Source organism: Schistocerca americana, chromosome 5 (assembly GCF_021461395.2).
Source record: "Schistocerca americana isolate TAMUIC-IGC-003095 chromosome 5, iqSchAmer2.1, whole genome shotgun sequence".
NCBI classification, from domain to species: domain Eukaryota; kingdom Metazoa; phylum Arthropoda; class Insecta; order Orthoptera; family Acrididae; genus Schistocerca; species Schistocerca americana.
In genome coordinates this window covers 421,791,581-421,812,851 of record NC_060123.1, presented here as the reverse complement: position 1 = coordinate 421,812,851, position 21,271 = coordinate 421,791,581, and the positions used below count along the sequence as shown (strand labels likewise).

General features: G+C 42.5%; 1 non-coding gene across 1 annotated transcript; it reads right to left on the bottom strand.

Annotated features, from left to right (window-relative positions):
- Positions 1-2,004: 2,004 nt before the first annotated feature.
- On the bottom strand, positions 2,005-2,078 carry Trnat-ugu. Its single transcript has one exon. It is a non-coding gene; the product is annotated as a tRNA-Thr (tRNA).
- Positions 2,079-21,271: the final 19,193 nt, after the last annotated feature.

Below are 21,271 nucleotides of genomic sequence, written 5' to 3'. Positions count from 1 at the left end.
AATATCTTTTTGTGTATTATCTTACAATTAACGCAGTATTATACTTTAACAATTACTTCTCGATAATTCTCCTACGAATATTCTGATAATCTGTAGACTAAAACGGAAGTAAGGTAATGACAACTATGAAGAGGAAGGCCACCCAGTTAATCTCACCTGCTCGTAATCTACGCTATTTCTGATGTATTGTACACGTTTGTGCATATCTGTCCCGACCGAGCAAGGCGACACGGAGGTTAGGACAAATGACTAGTATTCTGGAGGACGACGGTTCAACCCCGCGTCAAGCCACCCTGATTTAGGTTTTCCGCCATTTCCCTAAATCGTTCGAGGCACGGCCGATTTCTTTCCCCATCCTTGACATCACCAGACCATTCCTTCGTCCATAATGGCCACGATGTCGACTGGACGTTAAATCCAATCTTCGTTACTTCCTTTACATCTGTCGTATTTCAGGTATCTATTAATGTGCGAGCTGTATCTGCTTCGTTTTTGAAGCGTAAGGTTTACTCCTGGATTGAGTCTACTGAAGAAACACGTCGGCTGTGACAACGTATTCCTTCCTGCTGCTAGGATGATTAGGCCTTAACAACATTGTAGGTTAATACTGATATGTAGACTTTCACGGCCGGAAATGTCATGTCCATTATAACTATCCGGGCTGTTATGCCGTGATCGGTTGATGAATTCTGTGTCAGTTCCCAACGTTTCTTTCCCGTCTTCGGAGGACATCTTCAAGGGGGTCTGTAGCTCGATGGAAGGTCCTACAGACCCACAGGCTCGCTACTGACGCATAATCGAGCCAGTGGGTATTTGGACCTACCATCGAGCTACAGACCCCCTGGAAGATGTCCTCCGCAGACGGGTACGAAACGTTGGGAACTGACACAAAATTCATCAACCGACCACGGAATGACATCCCGGATAATTGTAATGGACATTGTAGATTAAGTCTAGCAATCCCGTGATAATCGAGATACTTCCCGGAGTGACGCAGAATTATACAACTAAATTCACTTGGTGCTGTCGTGGTGTTTCAATTAAATATTATAAATGATTTTTGCTTACGGTGTCTTATGTTACCATGAAATGAAGTTTTTTAGCCAGCAAGGCCATAACACACAGAAAATACAAATAATTTCGTCTTCGTTGCGAATTACCTGTCTTAGCCAAAAAGGATTGTGAGGGAACAGTGAATACAGCAGTCGGCCCCTAGGTCAATGGAAGCGCCATCACACAGCGAAGCCGATGTTGCTTTGGTTCAAAGTCGAAATCTCACAGACGAACGTCTTACTTCTTATGTGACAGAGCTGCTGTTTCAACCGTTCGGCCTCCTGTTGGTGGCAAATAATTTACGCTAAAATGATCATATATGAGCCGAAGAAGCATGATTTCTTTGGTGACACTCACCCCGTACAATGCATAGGTGTTCGGTATTACTGCGTTTACCCTCCAGTTAAACCCAAAATTTCCACAAAGCTATGCACCAGATTCCTTCTTGCAGGTAAATTTTGCCCGCAGTCTTAATTACGAACTTGGTGTTCCTACCGTCATATGATGGGAAGATACTGTTTACCTCATGGGTAGCTGGTAGAAAATAAATCACGGTGTAAGTAGGCTGCTTAGGTTTTTATATTGGTAACGCCACATAGAGCTCTGTATGAGAATCACTGGCTGTGCTGTGTGCAGTCCGTGGCTGGATGGCATTGTTGTATGTTGTTCAAATGCGTGTGAAATCTTATGGGACTTAACTGCTAAGGTCATGAGTCCGTAAGCTTACACACTACTTAACCTAAATTATCCTCAGGACAAACGCACACACCCATGCCCGAGGGAGGACTCGAACCTCCGCCGGGACAAGCCGCACAGTCCATGACTGCAGCGCCTTTGATCGCTCAGCTAATCCCACGCGGCGGCATTGTTGTAATAAATGATGACTAACTGAAACCAATAGCTGCCGACAGGTGTCGTTGTTATACCTCGATGTGGACAGCAGAAAATGTGTGCCCCGACCGGGACTCGAACCCGGGATCTCCTACTTACATGGCAGACGCTCTATCCATCTGAGCCACCGAGGACACAGATGAATAGCACGACTGCAGGGACTTCTCCCTTGCACGCTTCCCGTGAGACTTACATTATCAACTGTCCACAATTCTACATATGTAATGTACCTTATAGACATTTGCCCATTCACTCATTACTCGCGCACGCTTTGGCCATTCCCGTAAGAGTTTGGGCAGCCTGTGCGCATTCGCATAGACGAAGGTCAGTGGCTGGGTAGCCTTTAACTATAAATATGAAGACAGTAACTGTTCTCGAAAGAACAGAATACTGTTGATGACCGTGCAGCTTTTCCCTGGAATAAATGATGACTAACTGAAACCCTCAGCTGCCGACAGGTGTTGTCGATATACCTCGATGTGGACAGCTGAAAATGTGTGCCCCGACCGGGACTACAATCCGAGTTCTCCTGCTTCCATGGCAGACGCTCTCTCCATCTGAGCCACCGAGGACACAGATGAATAGCGCTACTGCAGGGACTTATCCCTTGCACGCTTCCCGTAAGCAGGAGCTCCCGGGTTCGAGTCCCGGTCAGGGCACACATTTTCAGCTGTCTACATCGAGGTATATCAACAACACCTGTCGGCAGCTGAGGGTTTCAGTTAGTCATCATTTATTCCAGGGAAAAGCTGCACGGTCATCAGAACTATTCTGTTCTTTCGAGAACAGTTACTCTCTTCGTATATTGTTGAAGTAGTCGCTATTGCAGTGTTGGGCAGTTGGGTGAACAGCGCGTAGCGTTGTGCAGTTGGAGGTGAGCCGCCAGCAGTAGTGGATGTGGGGAGAGAGATGGCGGAGTTTTGAGGGCGGATGATCTGGACGTGTGTCCATCAGAGACAGTAAATTTGTAAGACTGGATGTCATGAACTCATAAATATATTATGACTTTCGAACACTATTAAAGTAAATACATTGTTTGTTCTCTATCAAAATCTTTCAATTGCTAACTATGCCTATCAGTAGTTACTGACTTCAGTAGTTAGAATCTTTTATTTAGCTGGCAGTATTGGCGCTCGCTGTACTGCAGTAGTTCGAGTAATGAAGATTTTTGTGAGGTAAGTGATTCATGAAAGGTATAGGTTATTGTTAGTCAGGTCCATTCTTTTATACGGATTATTGAAAGTCACATTGCATTGCGCTAAAAATATTGTGTGTCAGTTTAGTGATGATCAGAATAAGTGAAGAGAGAAATGTCTGAGCACGTTCAGTTTTGCTCAGCTGTTTGAAAATCAAATAACGTAAGGGGTTTATCAGCACAGTAATTCACAGATTTTTTTAAGGGGACGTTTCAACGGTTAAACACAAACTGCAACATTAAATATTATTGTGCTTGCCAATGTAAGTGTAGAATCGTATGCTGTAGATGAAAGGATAAGAAGAGATATGCCTCCACCGCCTGGCCGACACTACCTAGCGTCAGGTGGTTGCAGGCCGGTGGAGCAGAAATTGTTCTGATAAGGATAGGCTGCCACGATCTCTTCACGAAAACGTTCTCCCAAGGTTTTTCATTATACTGGTGGGTTAGAAAATAAAGTAAATTGTTTATGAGCTTCCAACACATTGCTAATCTTAGCAGAGCGACGATTTTTGGTATACTAAACAACGGAAGAATCAGGTTCAGTAACACAGCTATTCCTTTTCACTAAGTGACGTTTACTATGAACAGACAGTGCAGCAGAGTAGCTCAGTTGAAAGCAACACTTCGTGTGGAAACTTCCGCATCCTATAGTGTTCACAGTTTGTGCACAGGAGCGTTATTTGATTTTTATTCAGTGGTAACAAAATCAATCTGAATGTGTGCATTGGATAGCTGAGACAGCTGGGTAATGACGAATTGACCAAACCAGAAAAGAATGTATAGACCAGTCTTTTATTCAGGGATCCTGAGTTCTGTTACAGTGTGGCGCACTTGTGTTACGTCAGTAACATAACCCACAGACGTGTGGTGTTCAGTGGTGGGGAGGCGTTATGGTACATTGATACACGTAGGGCTGAGTTCAATTCCCACTTCAGGCGACGGTTTTTAATAAGCACCAGCAGACCCTGTTAACTTATGATTACGCCATATGAATATACTATGGATTCCGATTCATACTAAATGCCATGTCCCTATGGTAATAACTACAGATTACGTTGGGCCATGACAGGCGAAAGTGGCGGTATGTAGATATTCTGCCACCAGTAACATTTTTACAGCAGCATCTTTATTTCAATTACTGAAGCAAACTCCATTTGAGGTCACAAAAGAAATGGTTCAAATGGCTCTGAGCACTATGGGACTTATCATCTGAGGTCATCAGTCCCCTTAAACCTAGCTAACCTAAGGACATCACATACATCCATGCCCGAGGCAGGATTCGAACCTGCGACCGTAACGGTCTCACGGTTCCACACTGAAGCGCCTAGAACCGCTCGGCCACAGTAGCCGGCTGTGGTCACAGGACATTTATTTTCTTATTCCAGCTTGAGATGTTAAACATATTGATTCTGGATTGGGATAACAGCTTGGTCTTCCCTTTCGTGGGGTTTGACCCTTCGTGAAGACGTGGTGTCGTCAGTTTGTCGTTTGATAGAAATTTCTGGATCCGCAAGGTCAACACGCAAAACGCATGTCAAGGTGAGAATAACGATTTCCACGAAAGTTTTGGTAATGTCCTTTCAGGCTGTAGCATGAGCACATATGGTTGTTGGTGGAAAATTATATTGATTTTTAACTTCTCTTCATTCATTGTCAATAGCGATTTGTAACGGTTTCGACTCTCAGACAGACACAGATCTTTTCTTCTCAGGAAGTTCAAAAATGCCAGTCGTCGCTACTGTTGACATCGAATTCGATAATTAATGTGTCTTCGTGTGTAGTAGACGACAACACGCGCGCGGTTCGACATCCAGTGATCACCGGTCTCGATATTATTATTGCAAACATGTGCACATCTCGCCGCTGGTGAAACAAACCTATATTTAATGTCTGTTCGTGGCTGGAAAACAACGGCGACAGGAGCCGGTTTCGAAACTCTGGAAGGCAGAAATTATTCATTCGTCTCATTATTGCAGATTCATACACCTTGCTACAGCTAAAAAAATTTGATCTCTGGAGTTTGATGGTGCTTACATAACACTCGGATTACGTGCTGGGTTTGAATCGCTGTCAAAAACATGCACTGCGTAATTCCAAATTTGTAACTACAAAATAAAACCATATATAACATCATTCGTGGTTAGTTAACAGGACACTACTTACTGGACAGGAGTCCCGGTCCAGTACAAAACTTTTCGTCATGTAATTTCACAGATAATAAAATTTTTCTAGGTTTGTGATCGCATTGTCAATACGTAGAACTACCGACGTTTCTGTCACTGTTGCTAGTGACCTTCTTCAGGGTCACTCTGATTTAGATCTGGAATATTGTTGCCATGCAGAGCAGTGTTTTATAGTAGTCACTTGTGGTAAATATTTTGTAGAGTCATTCTAATGTACCGAAACGAGAAATACAGGAGCTGCTAGAGAGTTACGTTATGTCGACTGCAGGAAAATCAAAAACGAAATGACTGTATTCAATACCGGTCGGAGTGGCCGTGCGGTTCTAGGCGCTACAGTCTGGAACCGGGCGACCGTTACGGTCGCAGGTTCGAATCCTGCCTCGGGCATGGATGTGTGTGATGTCCTTAGGTTAGGTAGGTTTAATTAGTTCTAAGTTCTAGGCGACTGATGACCTCAGAAGTTAAGTCGCGTAGTGCTCAGAGCCATTTGAACCATTTGTATTCAATAGGCTATAATTCATTCCAGGGAGCCAGGAAATCTTAATTCTTTTCCAATGTGACGCAATGTGCTACAACAATATCATAACCGAGGGATGCGTGGAGTTCAGTGGCGTGAGGACCTTATGTTACGTTTGGTATTTATCCTTGAAGAAGGTATTCGTTGTACAGTTGTGTAAATCAAGGCCCGATTCTGTCATTGACTTTATGCAGGATCACGTATTTAACTCCGTCGGCAACAAGAGACTTTTTCTTCTACTACATCACAATGGCTGTGGATAAAGAATTAATACGGTGGCATTACCGTAGCACAGCGTAAACTACTCCATTAGCTGTTTCAGTCGTCCGGTGCCGTTCTCACAGTTCTCACCAGGAAAGAGCATCCTCATTGAAAGTTTCACTGAATCCTCCCAGGCCGGCCGGTGTGGCCGTGCGGTTAAAGGCGCTTCAGTCTGGAACCGCGTGGCCGCTACGGTCGCAGGTTCGAATCCTGCCTCAGGCATGGATGTGTGTGATGTCCTTAGGTTGGTTAGGTTTAAGTAGTTCTAAGTTCTAGGGGACTTATGACCACAGATGTTGAGTCCCATAGTGCTCCGAGCCATTTGAACCATTTGAATACTCCCATGTTCTTGTCAAGGTATCGACGTTTTATCCCACAGTGGACAACACCACACGCGCTTATGTCTTCGTTACCAGTTTATCTGCTCTTCCACAGAAATCATCGTCAAAGTGTTCTTTTAGGAAGTATTTTCGTCATTATTCCTTCGTATGCTTCAGCGTTTCCTTGCACTTCAGATAGGTATCCCTGTAAATTCGTTATTGTCTCTTTCACTCTTCGGTGCCTATTGCTCTGTGGTAGTATATTTTATGCTCTACTGCGGCCGGCCAGGGCGGCCGAGTGGTTCTAGGCGCTACAGTCTGGAACCGCGCGACCGCTACGGTCGCAGGTTCGAATCCTGCCTCGGGCATGTATGTGTGCGACGTCCTTAGGTTGGTTCGGTTTTAAGTAGTTCTAAGTTATAGGGGACTGATGACTTAAGGAGTTAAGTCCCATAGTGTTCAGAGCCATTTGAACCTTTTTTTTTTAAGGTTGTCCAATTATTCCCCCCCCCCTTTGGTCGTCACCCTTGTTCATTCAGTTCTCTCTGCGCTTCTTCCTCACTTGTAGGTATTTTGTACCGATTCCCGCAACTACCAGGAGGACTCCAAGTGTCTATTCCTGTATTCATCTGTGAACAGAAGAGGCACGCTTTGTTACATACGTAATATGGCTTAGCTGGTTTCACCGGTTGCTTTGTAAGAGCTCTCCCATAGTGTCCAGAATGGGCTCGTGGTAACTGTAGCAATAGTTCAAACTTACTCGTAAATCTGCTCATTATTTACTGTCTTTTCCCACAAACATGTTGGATGTAGGATTGGAAGCTTAATTTCTCGTCTAACAGCTACTTCTATATTTTGATGGCCCCTTACTCTACTGCTTGCTACTTATTGCAGATTGCTGTTGTACATTAACTGCGGGCCTCCAGGACATAATAGCGTGAGAGAAATCCCCCCCACCTCTCCCCCTTTACATTATCTGAATTTCTATTGTGATTTTATGTGCCAATTCAGCAAAGTCATCTCACCTGAGGGAGGCACAATCGTAGTCTAGATATGGACTTCAGTAGACAGCGTTTCACTCGTTATTAATTGGTTTCTTCTCTTATTAATAATCGATCTACACTGTTTCAGGCTTATCTATGAGAAAAAAGTATTTAAGGTTATATCACTCACTGCATACCTTATTTGTAACAGGCGTTGTCATTGGCTCGGGTTACGTCAGTTTTTGAGGACGCAGCAGAATCGTTCAGAGATCTCTCAGTGACTTGCAAAGCTAGTTTGTGTGCTAAAGCTCGCAGCTGTCTTCCGTTTCTTTTATGGACCAAACCGATTATTTTGTGCTCTACCTCTTTCTAAGATTGCTGCAGAATTTGTTTCTCCGAACATATTCACATGTTATCAGAATACTGCAAATATATGTAGATTAGTTACACGGTGATACACGACTTGGTCTCATACTTCTATAACCGCAGCGGGATTGTCACATAACTGATCAATTTTTATCAGTTCATTCCCTCTCTGTCCTATAAACTCTGACTGCTTCAATAGCTTCCGATCCTCGTGTGGTGACCTATGCACTTGCTGGCATGAATGGAATATTTCTTTTCTTTTGTAGGGATCTTGGTTACGGACAATTAGTATATTCTTAACTTCTGCGATTTTCCTAACGTCTTGTTTGGCGGTCACGTATCATGTCTCATTTAGATTCGCTTCTTTTTTATTAATTCATGCATTTCTGGTAAATATGTGATACTAAGACGTTGGCAGTCTAAAATCGAAAATGATTTTGCAGTCATACTAACACATTGTGGAGATAACGGAGGTGAAGAAATGTTTCTTATTACATTCCAAAAGTCACTTATTTCTGTAGACAAATTTCTTAACTTTAGCTGAAATCTGTCAGTGAACTCTGAAGACGGAAAGGCCATTGTTCTGCCGTTTGGAATGGCAATGCTCAAAACATGCCTGAGCGGTACCATTAGTGTATCATACTCTTCCACTCTCGAGAGTCTGATAGCATTTTCACGTTGATTATAATTTTGTGTTTGCTTCAGTAGTTCCTCTTCGTTACGTTGGATATGCTTATCGTTTGCCCTTTTTGTATCTGCTGTATTTGCCCCTCGTACTTCTGAAGTTATGTCCGAACTCCCTCCTAGACAAATCCGCAAAACGTGAATACATTCTCAGTCCTTTACATCTGACCTCTTCCTCTGCACGCTTGGCGATTTATGTACCTTGTGCGGGTTTGTCACTTTTGTCCAGAATAATTAGATGTTTCTGCGTCCCTTCTTTTCGTGAGGACCTTTTATTTGCTGATAAAGGACGGCTGATTACTTTCATGAGTGTTCCATCGATGTCTGCTTTAGTCATAAATGTTATCCCTATTACCTGGTAAGTTACAAGCTTTACTAGTCACATCGAACTTCTCGCACAAGCTTTATTCTATTCTCTATACGTCCATCTTTACAAATATGACTGTGGGACCTCAGCTGTTGAGTACAGAATGTAAAATCAAATCACATTTCAGCCGCCTAAATATCGTAATTGTTTTTTGGTCTAGCAGTCAACAGGTGATGACTGAAGCGATCGCTGTCTCAAAATTCTACAGTCAATGAATGCTGGCTCCTATTTTGACTGGACCAGAGGTTGGAATTTTCCTACACGTAGGTCAAGGGGCCTGAAGATAGCGTATATATTGCCGAAACTGGTTGCTCAATAAATTAACAATTTGTGTTTTGATTTGACATGCTATTTCTTGTGTTCTGTCTTCATTTAGTGTATTTTGGCTAGCCATAATCTGTCAAATTACTCCAGAAAAAGCTGGTAGGGAGCTCATCTATTCTGGGTTTGCTACAAGTTATCGTTAACCCCCACGAACTGTGGACCTTCCCGAAGTGGCGTGGCTTGCATGCCTCTACGTTGAAGATAGCCGTACCGTATCTTTGGAGATTCCAGACTAACATTTAGTTCTTGAAGATTGCGAGTAGCCTTTTCAGAGAGGGCACAGCACTTAACAGGACACCAAAACTGAATGGATACCGTCTTGAAAAAAGTTTTGAAATCAATATTAACAAATGTAAAAAGTGGGTCATGGAATGAATCTGAATTGAATCGGCTGATACTATTAGATTTAGATTTGGTAAAGAGACACAAAAAGTAATGGATTAGATTTGTGAATTGGGCAGCAAAATAACTGACGATAGCCAAAGTAGAGAGGATATAAAACACAGAGTGGCAATAGCAAGAAAAGCGTTTCTGAAACAGAGAAATTTGTACACTTAGATTAAAAATTTAAGAGTAAGACGATATTTTGTGTAGATATTTGTATAGATTGTAACCTTGTACGGAAGTGCAATGTGGACGATAAGTAGTTCTGACAAACGAAGCTTTTCAAACGTAGTGCGGCAGAATTGTTGATGAGAAGGTCAAATAACTAATACGTAGTTACCGGATGTATCTCGGGAAAAAAGAGGACAAACTAATAATGGCATCTGTTAATAGGACACATCCGAAGACATCAACGAATTGACAGTTTGCCTGTGGAAGGAAGTATGGTGGCTAAAAATTATAGAGGGAGACCAAGGCTCGAATACAGTAAGTAGTTTCACATAGCTCCAGTTTGCTGCAGTTATGCAGAGAAGAAAAAAACTGCACGCAATTAAGTGGCGAAGAGAGCTGCATCAAACCAGTCTTCGGCCTGAAGACCATAACCAGACCCTCATTCCTGCCGGCCGCGGTGGTCTCGCGGCTCTAGGCGCGCAGTCCGGAACCGCGCGACTGATACGGTCGCAGGTTCGAGTCCTGCCTCGGGCATGGATGTGTGTGATGTCCTTAGGTTAGTTAGCTGTTAAGTCCCATAGTGCTCAGAACCATTTGAACCACCCTCATCCCGTTAATCAATCTAACGTTATTTTTTCCCTTCTTACACTTTCTCAGCACATGAACTTAATTTGTACTATGTGAACAAATTAGTATCTTCGTTTAGCAACGTGTCCGAGCCTGCGGCAGTTATAACATTTTGCTAGCACCAAATAGGCTTTTGTTGCCACAGACGTTTACTATACTTGTATCTTAAGAATATTTGGTGTTCGTTTCTCCATAGCACTTTTGATTACTATACTCCCTTCACTGATCTTTAATTCATCTTCTACACAAACAAGCCAATGAGGCCGGCCGGTGTGGCCGAGCGGTTCTAGGCGCGTCATTCTGGAACCGCGCGACCGCTACGGTCGCAGGTTCGAATCCTGCCTCGGGCATGGATGTGTGTGATGTCCTTAGGTTAGTTAGGTTTAAGTAGTTCTAAGTTCTAGGGGACGGATGACCTTAGTAGTTAAGTCCTATAGCGCTCAGAGCCATTTGAACCATTTTTGAACCAAGGCAATGTCGGAATACGTTTGTGTGATATATATCACGTTTAGTGGAAATGGTGCTGACTTCCGTTCATCTACTGTTTGCATTTTAGTTTGTTGTTGAGTGGATCCACGAGTGTTCACTATAAAGCGATGTAACAAGAGAAGTCCGTTATGGGTTATGATAACTGCCCATAGTGACAACTGAGGCCTACACAGATTGGTTATCTTAAACTTCATTGAGACCAAAATCCTTTCCTATCCCCTCCCCCCTACCCCGCCCACACGCCCATTTTCCCCTCTTTCTCTCCCTCGATGTACATTTTAGTCTAATCAACTTTTGTACATTCGACGTCAAGGGAACGCCTAAGCTTTCTCCATTTTTATGTAGAGCAAGTGCACTAATTCCGACATCACAGCGTAACCTGTTGCGTTTGGTCCAGGTCTAGCACCGGAAATTAAAAGCAGCAAATTTTCACTCAAAAATGTCTTACGTAAATATTTTTGGTGTAACTCATCACTTAACAAGAAAATGTTGATTTCACAAAAGCAATGAGAATGATCCTAAAATAAGAATAATATGTGCTCTTCACCCACACTTCATGTAGGTATCTCTTCAAGGAGCAAGGAATTTATAATACGAATATTTGCTAATGAAATTCTTCATAAACAATCGATAACAATTTGAGAAGTACAATGGTGTTCGTACTTACATCACCAGAGGAAAAAATGACCTTTATTACCCAGAAAGGAGTTCAGTATGCTGCAACAAAATAACATAATACGTCTGACAGGTAAAAACACAAAATTTAAATCTAACTTAAAATGATTCGTCCTGGACAACTCCTGCTGTTCGATTAACGAATTTCTACTTTAGAACTGGTACCCAGCAAAAACAATCATGGTTGCATGAGGAGGACTAATATAGTAATATTTTCATTAAAGTTAACACTACTCACGTATGCATATACTGTTAACGGAATCGTTCAAAAGCGTTTGTCCGCAGCTCGTGGTCGTGAGGTAGCGTTCTCGCTTCCCGCGCCCGGGTTCCCGGGTTCGATTCCCGGCGGGGTCAGGGATTTTCTCTGCCTCGTGAAGACTGGGTGATGTGTGATGTCATTAGGTTAGTTAGGTTTAAGTAGTTCTAAGTTCTAGGGGACTGATGACCATAGATGTTAAGTCCCATAGTGCTCAGATCCATTTGAACCATTTGAACCAAAGCATTTCTGTAAAAGAATACTTCAAATAATCTATGGAACATGTAACTAACTAACTGACCAACAGGCACTTGCCGCATAGATCAGGGATGATGATAAGATAATGGCGCTTTCAGTGGGAGAATTTTCCGTCCCACCTAGCACTGGGTACAAATGATATTGCATGTTAGCATTGCGACATCAGTCATTGTTAACTAAGGGTTTGGACACAAATACGGAATCTTAGCGAGAAATGCATGCTTCAACATAAATGCAGATGTTAGGCTCGCCTGCAGGCTGCCCTGTTGTATCTGACCACGAACGGCACCTGCACCATGTCCGCAATGCAAACCAGGTGTTTTTTGTGGTCAGAACAGTGCTCAGAGTGGACGTGTGTGCTCTGTATCCTAGTCAAGTCAATTCGACTCTGGGAGAATTGTTGATACTCGAACGGTACCTGTTTATGTAAAGGTAGCCGAAGGGTTTAGTGTTCCAAGAGGCAGCATATCGAAGAGCTATACGAGGTATTCCATGGACCCCCCTGGTTAATCTCTTTACTGCCAGGGACTATGTGATCATTTTGGGTGATCAGATCCATCCTGTTGTACAATATTCATTCCCAAATGGTGATAATGCGGTCCAAGACGACCGCTGTTCACACATTTCGCATCGTCCTAGACTGTTTCTCTGGGCACGAGGATCAATTTTGTCATCAACGCCTGCCGTCGCTGTTACCAGTGTTCCAATTTACTGAGTCTTTGTGGTGTACTTTGGAGAATCGATGTGTGAACGCTGTTCAGTTCCATTATCGTTTCCTGAAACTGACAACTTTTTGTAGGAAGTATTACATAAGATTCCCTTGAAAACTATGTTGGACCAACTTTCGTCCATTCCGAGACGAGTGGAAGGTATTTTGAGTACCCACGGTTTTCCTACACCGTATTAGGGATGGTAATGTGTTATGTTTATGGTGTATCCATATTGTGCTCAACTCCCTACATCTTTTAAAGTGAACAGTGTCAAATCCTGAAAATATCATATGTAAGATTCATTCATGAATGTATAAAATCCAGAGGTATCCCAGACTTGCGTCTCTTATTATACATTAACTAAGTCATTACACACTCGTACGCTGTTGTACAGTTGTATCCGTGTCCAGACGAATCTCCCTTGAGGGATGATTCTGTTAGCTGACCTCCCAATACTGCAGGTGGCGCCTGGTTCCGCAATAAGGATTAATAGGTCACTCGGGCTTCTCACCTACGGACAATTGATTATCGGAACGTCGGAGTTGGCAATTAACTGGAGTACGGAGAGGGGCGTAGCTGGCTGCTACACGGCTCTGCAGCCGTTTCGGGCCCCGTGCCCCCCTCCCGCTAAACTGCCAACAACAGGCCGCCAATTACGTTGGAGTCAATGTGTTTCCTTCCACGACATTTATAGCTCTCAACATAATTCGAATTAACAGCGATTCCTTATCCGCTCAATTACTTGGTTGACGAAAAACGCACAAATCCGATCGTACCTGGGCTCCAAAAACTAAGTCTCCTGTAATCTTTTCTAATAGCCGATGGGCACAGGCGTTATAGTATGAACATTTAATGACCACCTGGGATTCATAAGTATATAAATTCATTAGGTACATTCTGTTAAACGAGTTAATCTTGAAATTTATGAACTAATGTAGAGACAGGAAAGATTTGCCTTAAGGGGCTAATAGAGTAAATATTTCGTACACAGAATTAACGTGTCCAGCCTTCTTCGAAGGCGTGGTCTACGTATGTTTACTATATTGTTAATGTTTTGTAGTTTGCTATCGTGGTATTTTGTCCAAAGACTGGCTTGGTAAAGGTTTCCATTCTACTCAGTCCTGTGCTAGACTCTTCACCTCCGAATAACTAATGCAACTTACATCCTTCCGAATCTGCTCTTGGTCTTCCTCTGCAATTTTTACCTCCCACACTCCCCTCCAGTACTAAACTAGTGATCACTAGATGTCACATAATGTTTCCTATCAACCGACCCTTTCTTCTAGCCAGGTCATGCCAAAAATTTCTTATCTCCCCAGTTCTATTCAGTACCTCGTCGTTAATTACGCTATACACCCATCTAATCTTCAGTATTTCTTTGTAGCACCACATTTCAAAAGCTTCTATTGTCTTCTTGTCTAAAATCTTAGTCTTTCATGTTTCACTTCCATACAAGACTACACACCATACAAATACGTCCAGAAAATTTAAGTCTATATTCGATGTTAACAAGTTTCTCTTCTTCAGAAACGTTTTTCTTTCCACTACCAGTTCACTTTTTACTTCGTCTCCAGCCATTCGGTTATTTTGCTGCCCACATAACAAAAACTCATCTACAAGTCTGTCTCGTCTCCCAGTCTAATCCCGACGGCATCACCTGATTTAATTCGAAAAAAGAAATCCATCATACTTTTTTTGTTTTTGTTGATGCTCATTTTAAGAAAAGATACTGCTCTCAAGACACTTTCCGATCCGTTCTGCAGCTCTTCCAAGTCCTTTGCTGTCTCTGACGGAATTACAGTGCCATCGGTACATCTCAAACTTTTCATCTCTTCTCCATTGACTTTAATTCCTATTCCTAACTTGTATTTGGTTTCTTTTAATGGTTGCTCTATTTACAGAATGAGTAACAACTCTACAACCCTGTCTCACACTTTTCTCAAACACTGCTTCCATTTCACGCCCCTAGATTCTCATATGTGGTGTCTGGTTTCTGTACAAGTTGCAAATAGCCATTCGCTCTCCGCATTTTACCACCAGACGCCGAGCCGAGGGTACGCTCCAGCAGGGGTGGTGGAGCAGCAGTTGTCTGATACACAGCAGCTAAGTTTCCGTTTGCTTTTTTTTCCACGTGGTCCTGCAATGAAGTGAACTACATCCGCGTATTTTACTGTGCAGACTAGAGGTTAGCAAATTACGGTAAGTTTTTGTTTTTGCGTAAATCTTGGTGCTTAACCTTATGTAAGGCGGATTCCCAGTGTAATTTTCCGTCCATTAGACCGCCATGAAGCGCCATTAAGTTTAAAATCGTGCCGGTAAGCAGCATATAGTTTATTTATTTATTGTTCCGTGGGACCAAATTAAGGAGAAGTCTTCATGGTCATGGAACGAGTTAATACATGAAATTATAACACGATATTAGAAACAGATAAAATGAAATATAAAAAAAAATCATATTCAGGTGACAAGTCGTAAGTTTAAATAAAGAAAATGTAACACTGGAATTTGCTTAATTTTTTAGCTCTTCCAGGAGCTCCTCGACAGAGTAGAAGGAGTGAGCCATGAGGTAACTCTTCAGTTTAGACTTAAAAGAGTTTGGGCTACTGCTAAGATTTTTGAGTTCTTGTGGTAGGTTATTGAAAATGGATGCAGCAGAATACTGCACTCCTTTCTGGACAAGAGTGAAGGGAGTGCATTCCACATGCAGATTGGATTTCTGCCTAGTATTAACTGAATGAAAGCTGCTAACTCTTGAGAATAGGTTAATATTGCTAACAACAAACGACATTAAAGAAAATATATACTGTGAGGGCAATGTCAGAATTCCCAGACTATTGAATAGGGGTCGACAAGAGGTTCTCGAACTTACACCACATATAGCTCGAACAGTCCGTTTATGAGCCAAAAATACCCTTTTTGAATCAGAAGAATTACCTCAAAAAATAATACCATACGACATAAGCGTATGAAAATATGTGAAGTAGACTACTTTTCGTGTTGAAGTGTCACTTATTTCAGATACTGTTCTAATGGTAAATCAAGCAGCATTTAGTTTCTGAACAAGATCCAGGACATGTGCTTTCCACAACAGCTTACTATCTATCCGAACGCCTAGGAACTTAAACTGTTCCGTCTCGCTTATAATATGCCCATTCTGTCTGATCAAAATATCGGTTCTTGTTGAATTGTGAGTTAGAAACTGTAAAAACTGAGTCTTACTGTGATTTAGCATCAAATTATTTTCCACAAGCCACGAACTTATTTCATGAACTACATTATTTAATACTGTTTCAATATTACATGCAAGATCCTTCACTATCAAGATGGTGTCATCAGCAAACAGAAATATTTTTGAATCACCTGTAATACTGGAAGGCATATCATTTATATAAATAAGAAACAGCAGTGGCCCCAGCACCGACCCTTGGGGAACGTCCCACTTAACAGTGGCCCATTGGGACTGAACATCACTACCACTCTCAATATTGCGGACAATTACCTTCTGCTTTCTGTTCTTAAAGTAAGAGGCGAACCAATTGTAAGCTACTCCCCTTACTCCATACTGGTCCAACTTCTGCAGTAATATTTTGTGGTCAACACAGTCAAAAGCCTTCGTTAAATCAAAGAAAACGCCTAGCGTTCGCAATCTCACAGAGAAAAGAGAATATAGCATTTTCAGTTGTTAAACCATTTCTAAAACCAAACTGAACATTTGACAGCAAATTATGTGAATTTAAATGCTCCAGTAACCTTGTATATACAAACTTCTCGATAACTTTAGCAAACACCGATGGCATAGAAATAGGTCTGAAATTGTCAACATTATCAATGTCTCCCTTTTTATAAAGTGGATTCGCTACAGAGTACTTTAATCGGTCAGGAAACCGACCACTCCTAAAGGAAAAGTTACAGATATGGCTAAGTACTGGGCTAACATACATAGAACAGTACTTCAGTATTCTGCTAGATACCCTGTCATATCCATGAGAGTTCTTGGTCTTTAGTGATTTAATTATTAACTCAATCTCCCTCTTGTCAGTGTCATGGAGGAGCATTTCAGGTAACAGTCTGGGAACACTTTTTCTCTAAGAGCACTATATGATTCCCTGTTGGGACTAGGTTTCTATTTAGTTCAACTGCTATATTCAGAAAGTGATGATTAAATACTGTACATATATGCGACTTATCAGTAACACGGACATTCCCACTATGCACTGATTCTATATCCGCGACCTGTCTCTGCAGACCAGACACTTCCTTTACGACTGACCAATGGTTTTAATTTTATCCTGAGACATAGCAATTCTATCTGCATACCACATACTTTTTGCCTTCCTAATAACATTTTAAGCACCTTACAATACTGTTTGTAATGGGCTGCAGCATTTAGACTTTGACTGTTCCTAACGTTTTGATATAATTGCCACTTTGATCTTCAAGATATTCTTATCCCTCGAGTCAGCCACCCAGGCTGCCTGTTTGTGCTATTACCCTGTTTTGAACGTTCTAACGGAAAGCAACTTTCAAAGAGCATGAGAAAAGTCTTGAGAAAAGCATTATATTTATCGTCTACTGTATCAGCGCTATAAACATCTTGCCACTCTTGTCCCTTGATAAGGTTTACAAAGGTCTCTACAGCAATTGGACCAGCTTTCCTAAACAGCTGATGACTATATTTAACACGTGTTGCAGCACAAAAATCTTTTAGAGTTAAAATTTGTGCATCATGATCTGAAAGGCCATTCACCTTTTTGCTAACAGAATGCCCTTCTAGTAATGAGGAATGAACAAAAATGTTGTCTATGGTTGTTCTACTGTCCCCTTGCACTCTCGTTGGGAAGAATATGGTTTGCATAAGATTATATGAGTTAAGGAGGTCTAAAAGCATCCTCTTCCTTGCACAATCACTTATACAATTAATATTGAAGTCACCACATATAACTAACCTTTTGTATTTCCTATAAAGTGAACCAAGAGCCTCCTCTAGCTTTAGCAAAAATGTTGTGAAATCGGAGTCTGGGGATCTATAAATAACAACAGTTAGAAGTTTAGCTCCGTTAAATTTAACCACACCTGCACAACATTCAAACACCTTTTCAATGCAGTACTTTCAAACATCAATTGATTCAAATGGGATGCCGTTTTTCACATACATGGCACGGGTGTCGCCGTGTCTTCTGATACGTAACGTCTTACTGGTCCGTTCTCACTCCAGAGTGGGTGGCAGCCAGTGGTAGGTTCGCGTGTCACTGGGCGGAAGGCAAAAGGGGGTCAGCGCATTCTATTTTGCATACTTATATCGTGCAGTAGCTTTCGGGTAAGCAGAGTATCTAGTAACAGGTAACTGTAGATGCAGCCATTTCAGTAGAGAAATTCATTTCTGTTCAAGAGCTTGCCATCTCAGGGCCTAGGGAGATATCTGAGATCAGTTTTTACTGACTTTTGATGCTCTTTGTTATATTTTGCGTACATTCCAAACTCAATAGCGCCAATTGAGGTCTTATATCTACTTTTATGCACTGCGATACTGATAGAGACTGTGCTTGTTATGGTCGGACGCAAGGAGAAGTGGCTGCTGTCCGTAAACAACTGGCAACAACGTTGGCTACCTGCGACATTCTTCTCGCTCATGATCACAGTTGAGGCGACATCTAACCGCTGGTGACGAGACTACGATACCTTTGGTGCCGCTGGAATCCCTGGTGAGCCGGGTGTCGCCGTGTCTTCTGATACGTAACGTCTGACTGGTTCGTTCTCACTCCAGAGTGGGTGGCAGCCAGTGGTAGGTTCGCGTGTCACTGGGCGGAAGGCGAAAGAGGGAGCAGGTCGGGTGGCTGGTTCTCTGCGCCTTAGCTGCAGGTACGAGGTGCTATTCGATGTTGATGATAATTCTGAGCCAGCATGGGTGGGCCTCGCCTGGTGGGTCAGCGACCGATTTCCCTGTCCAGTCCGAGCAAGAGCAGAGGGTGAGTATGCTTGTCATAGGGAGCTCCAATGTTGGGCGGATGATGGAGCCCCTCAAGGAAAGGGCCAGTGTGCATTCGGTATGTTTGCTCGGGGGGGGGGGGGGGGGGGGGCGGGGGGGGGGGGGTCTCGTCCGTGATGTGGAAGAAGCCCTTCCAGCAGCTATCAAGCGCACTGGGTGCAACCGTCTGCTTGTAGTAGCACGAATGACGCCTGCCGCTTGGGTTCACAGGGCATCCTCGGCTCCTTTCGCTGGATGGCTAATTTCGCGAAGCGTTGCAGGCTAAGCTGTCTATTTCTAGCAGTGTACCCAGTGTTGATCGCAGTCCTTTGATTTGAAGCAGGATGGAAGGTATAAACCAAAGGCTCAGACGACTCTGCAACGGTATCGGATACGAATTTCTCCACCTTCGGTATCGAGTACAGGATTGTAGTCCCCCTAATAGGTCAGGCATGCACTACACGCAGGAAGCGGCTACTAGGGAGCGAAGTACTCGTGGCTTACTCTTGGGGCTTTTTTCGCTTAGAGAAACCCTCCCCAGGGATCAAAGATTTTTGCCTGGTAAATTAGCCAGAATGTCCTCAAAGAAAATTCACAGATCAGATATAGAAAGTGTTTTAGTAAACTGCAGGGGTATCAAAGAAAAGGTCACAGAATTAGTACCGCTTACTGAATGTTATAGGGCACAGATAGTATTAGGAACAAAAAGTTGGTTGAAACCAAACGTTAACGAAATCCTTAGGTCAGGTTGGAATATTCATCGTAAGGGTAGGACAATCGCCAGTGGTGGTGGCGTCTTTATTGAGAATTCGATAGACTCTAGGAAGGTTATCACATCTTCCGATTGTGAATTCATCTGGGTGAAGTTAAGTATCAAAAATCAATCCAAAATGATAATTAATCGGATGCTTTTATAGATCACACGGGTCAGGTTCCCTAGTCGTAGAGCGCTTCAGATCGAACTTGCAGTATATCATTGATAATTTTCCTGATCATGCCTTTCTAATAAGGGGTGACTTCAGCTTGCCAGGTGTAAATTGGGAGTGTTATGCTATCAAAACTGATGCCAGAGAAAGCGATTCATGTGACATTGTTCTGGATTAGCCTTAGCAGATAGTTAGAGAAACAACTAGTGCGTGTAACGTGTTAGACCTCTTGGCAACAAGCAGACCTGAACTTATCGAATCAGTTAACATAGAGGAAGTTATCAGTGATTATAAGACTGTGATAGCATCTATGACAACGGCTCACAAAGAATGTTAAGAAAGGTAGGAAGACATTTATTCTTAGCAAGAGTGTCACGATACAAATTTCAGAGTATGTAAGCAGTCAGCATCAAATATTCGGTGATGAGGACGAAGATGTGCAGAGCACATGGAAAAATTCAAATACATCATGCAATATGCCCTTGACAAGTGTATGTTATGAGGAACATCTTAAGGGATGGGAAAGACCCACCGTGGTTTAATAGCCATGTTAGAACACTGCTATGTAAACAAAGAGAACTTCATCTCAGATTCAAGAGAAGTAGAAACCTTGCTGATAAACAAAGGCTGAACGAAGAGAAAATGAGCGTAAGGAGAGCAATGAGAGAAGAGTTCAATGATTTTGAAAGTAAGACGTTTTCAACCGACCTGAGTGAGAACTCTAAGAGATTTTGGTCGTATGTAGAATCAGTAAATGGGTCAAAATCATCCATTCATTCTCTCAGCGGCTACACTGGCCCCGAAACGGAAGAAGGCAGACAGAAGGCCGGAACACTGAATTCGATTTTCCAAAATTGTTTGAAGATCGTAGCAAGATCCTTCATTTCAATCGTCGTATGCACGTCAAAATGGCAGATACTGAGATAACCGGTCGCGGAACAGAAAAAAGACTACCATCGCTTAGTAGTCGAATAGCATGAGGACCAGATGAGATATTTGTTCCCTTTCTAGCATTAATTTATTGTAGATCGCTTGAGCAACGAAGGGTTTCTAAGGGCTGAGTGAAAGCGCAGGTCATTCCCATTTTTAAGATGGGCCGTAGGACAGATGCACACAGTTATAGATCTTTATCATTGACGTCAATCTGTTGTAGAATTATGGAACGTGTTTTATGCTCAAGAATTATAGCTTTCCTGGAGAATAACTCAACTCGCTCTGTTCCTCCATGACATTGTAAGCGTATGGTCATAATCGCTGGATTAGTTTTGGAGTATCGTTGCGGGCAGTCGCGTCTGTCGAGTAGAGGGCGGGACACGGAACTGTTGTGTTGTGTGTAGCTCTGCATGTGAGAGGCATTGTTAGTATGGAAGTTGAAGTGTTGCAGTAAGTGCTACTACAGTAAAGGGATAAAATATGCAATGATTCAGAGGAAAGTGCGTCAAGAAATTATTTAAAAATTAGCAGTGCCGCTGATAAGGTATTTGTGTATCCTCTCGTTGCGCGTCGTAGCGTTCAAAATCAATCATCCGCGCCGTGTTCGGTCTCTCAGAATGAACTAATGTGAATCAGCAAAAATTAGTTACCATAAAAGAGAGCAAACAAGTGCCAGTGTCTTGTAGCGAGCATGAGAACGTGCGTTCGATCATCACGTTACCGTATTTTC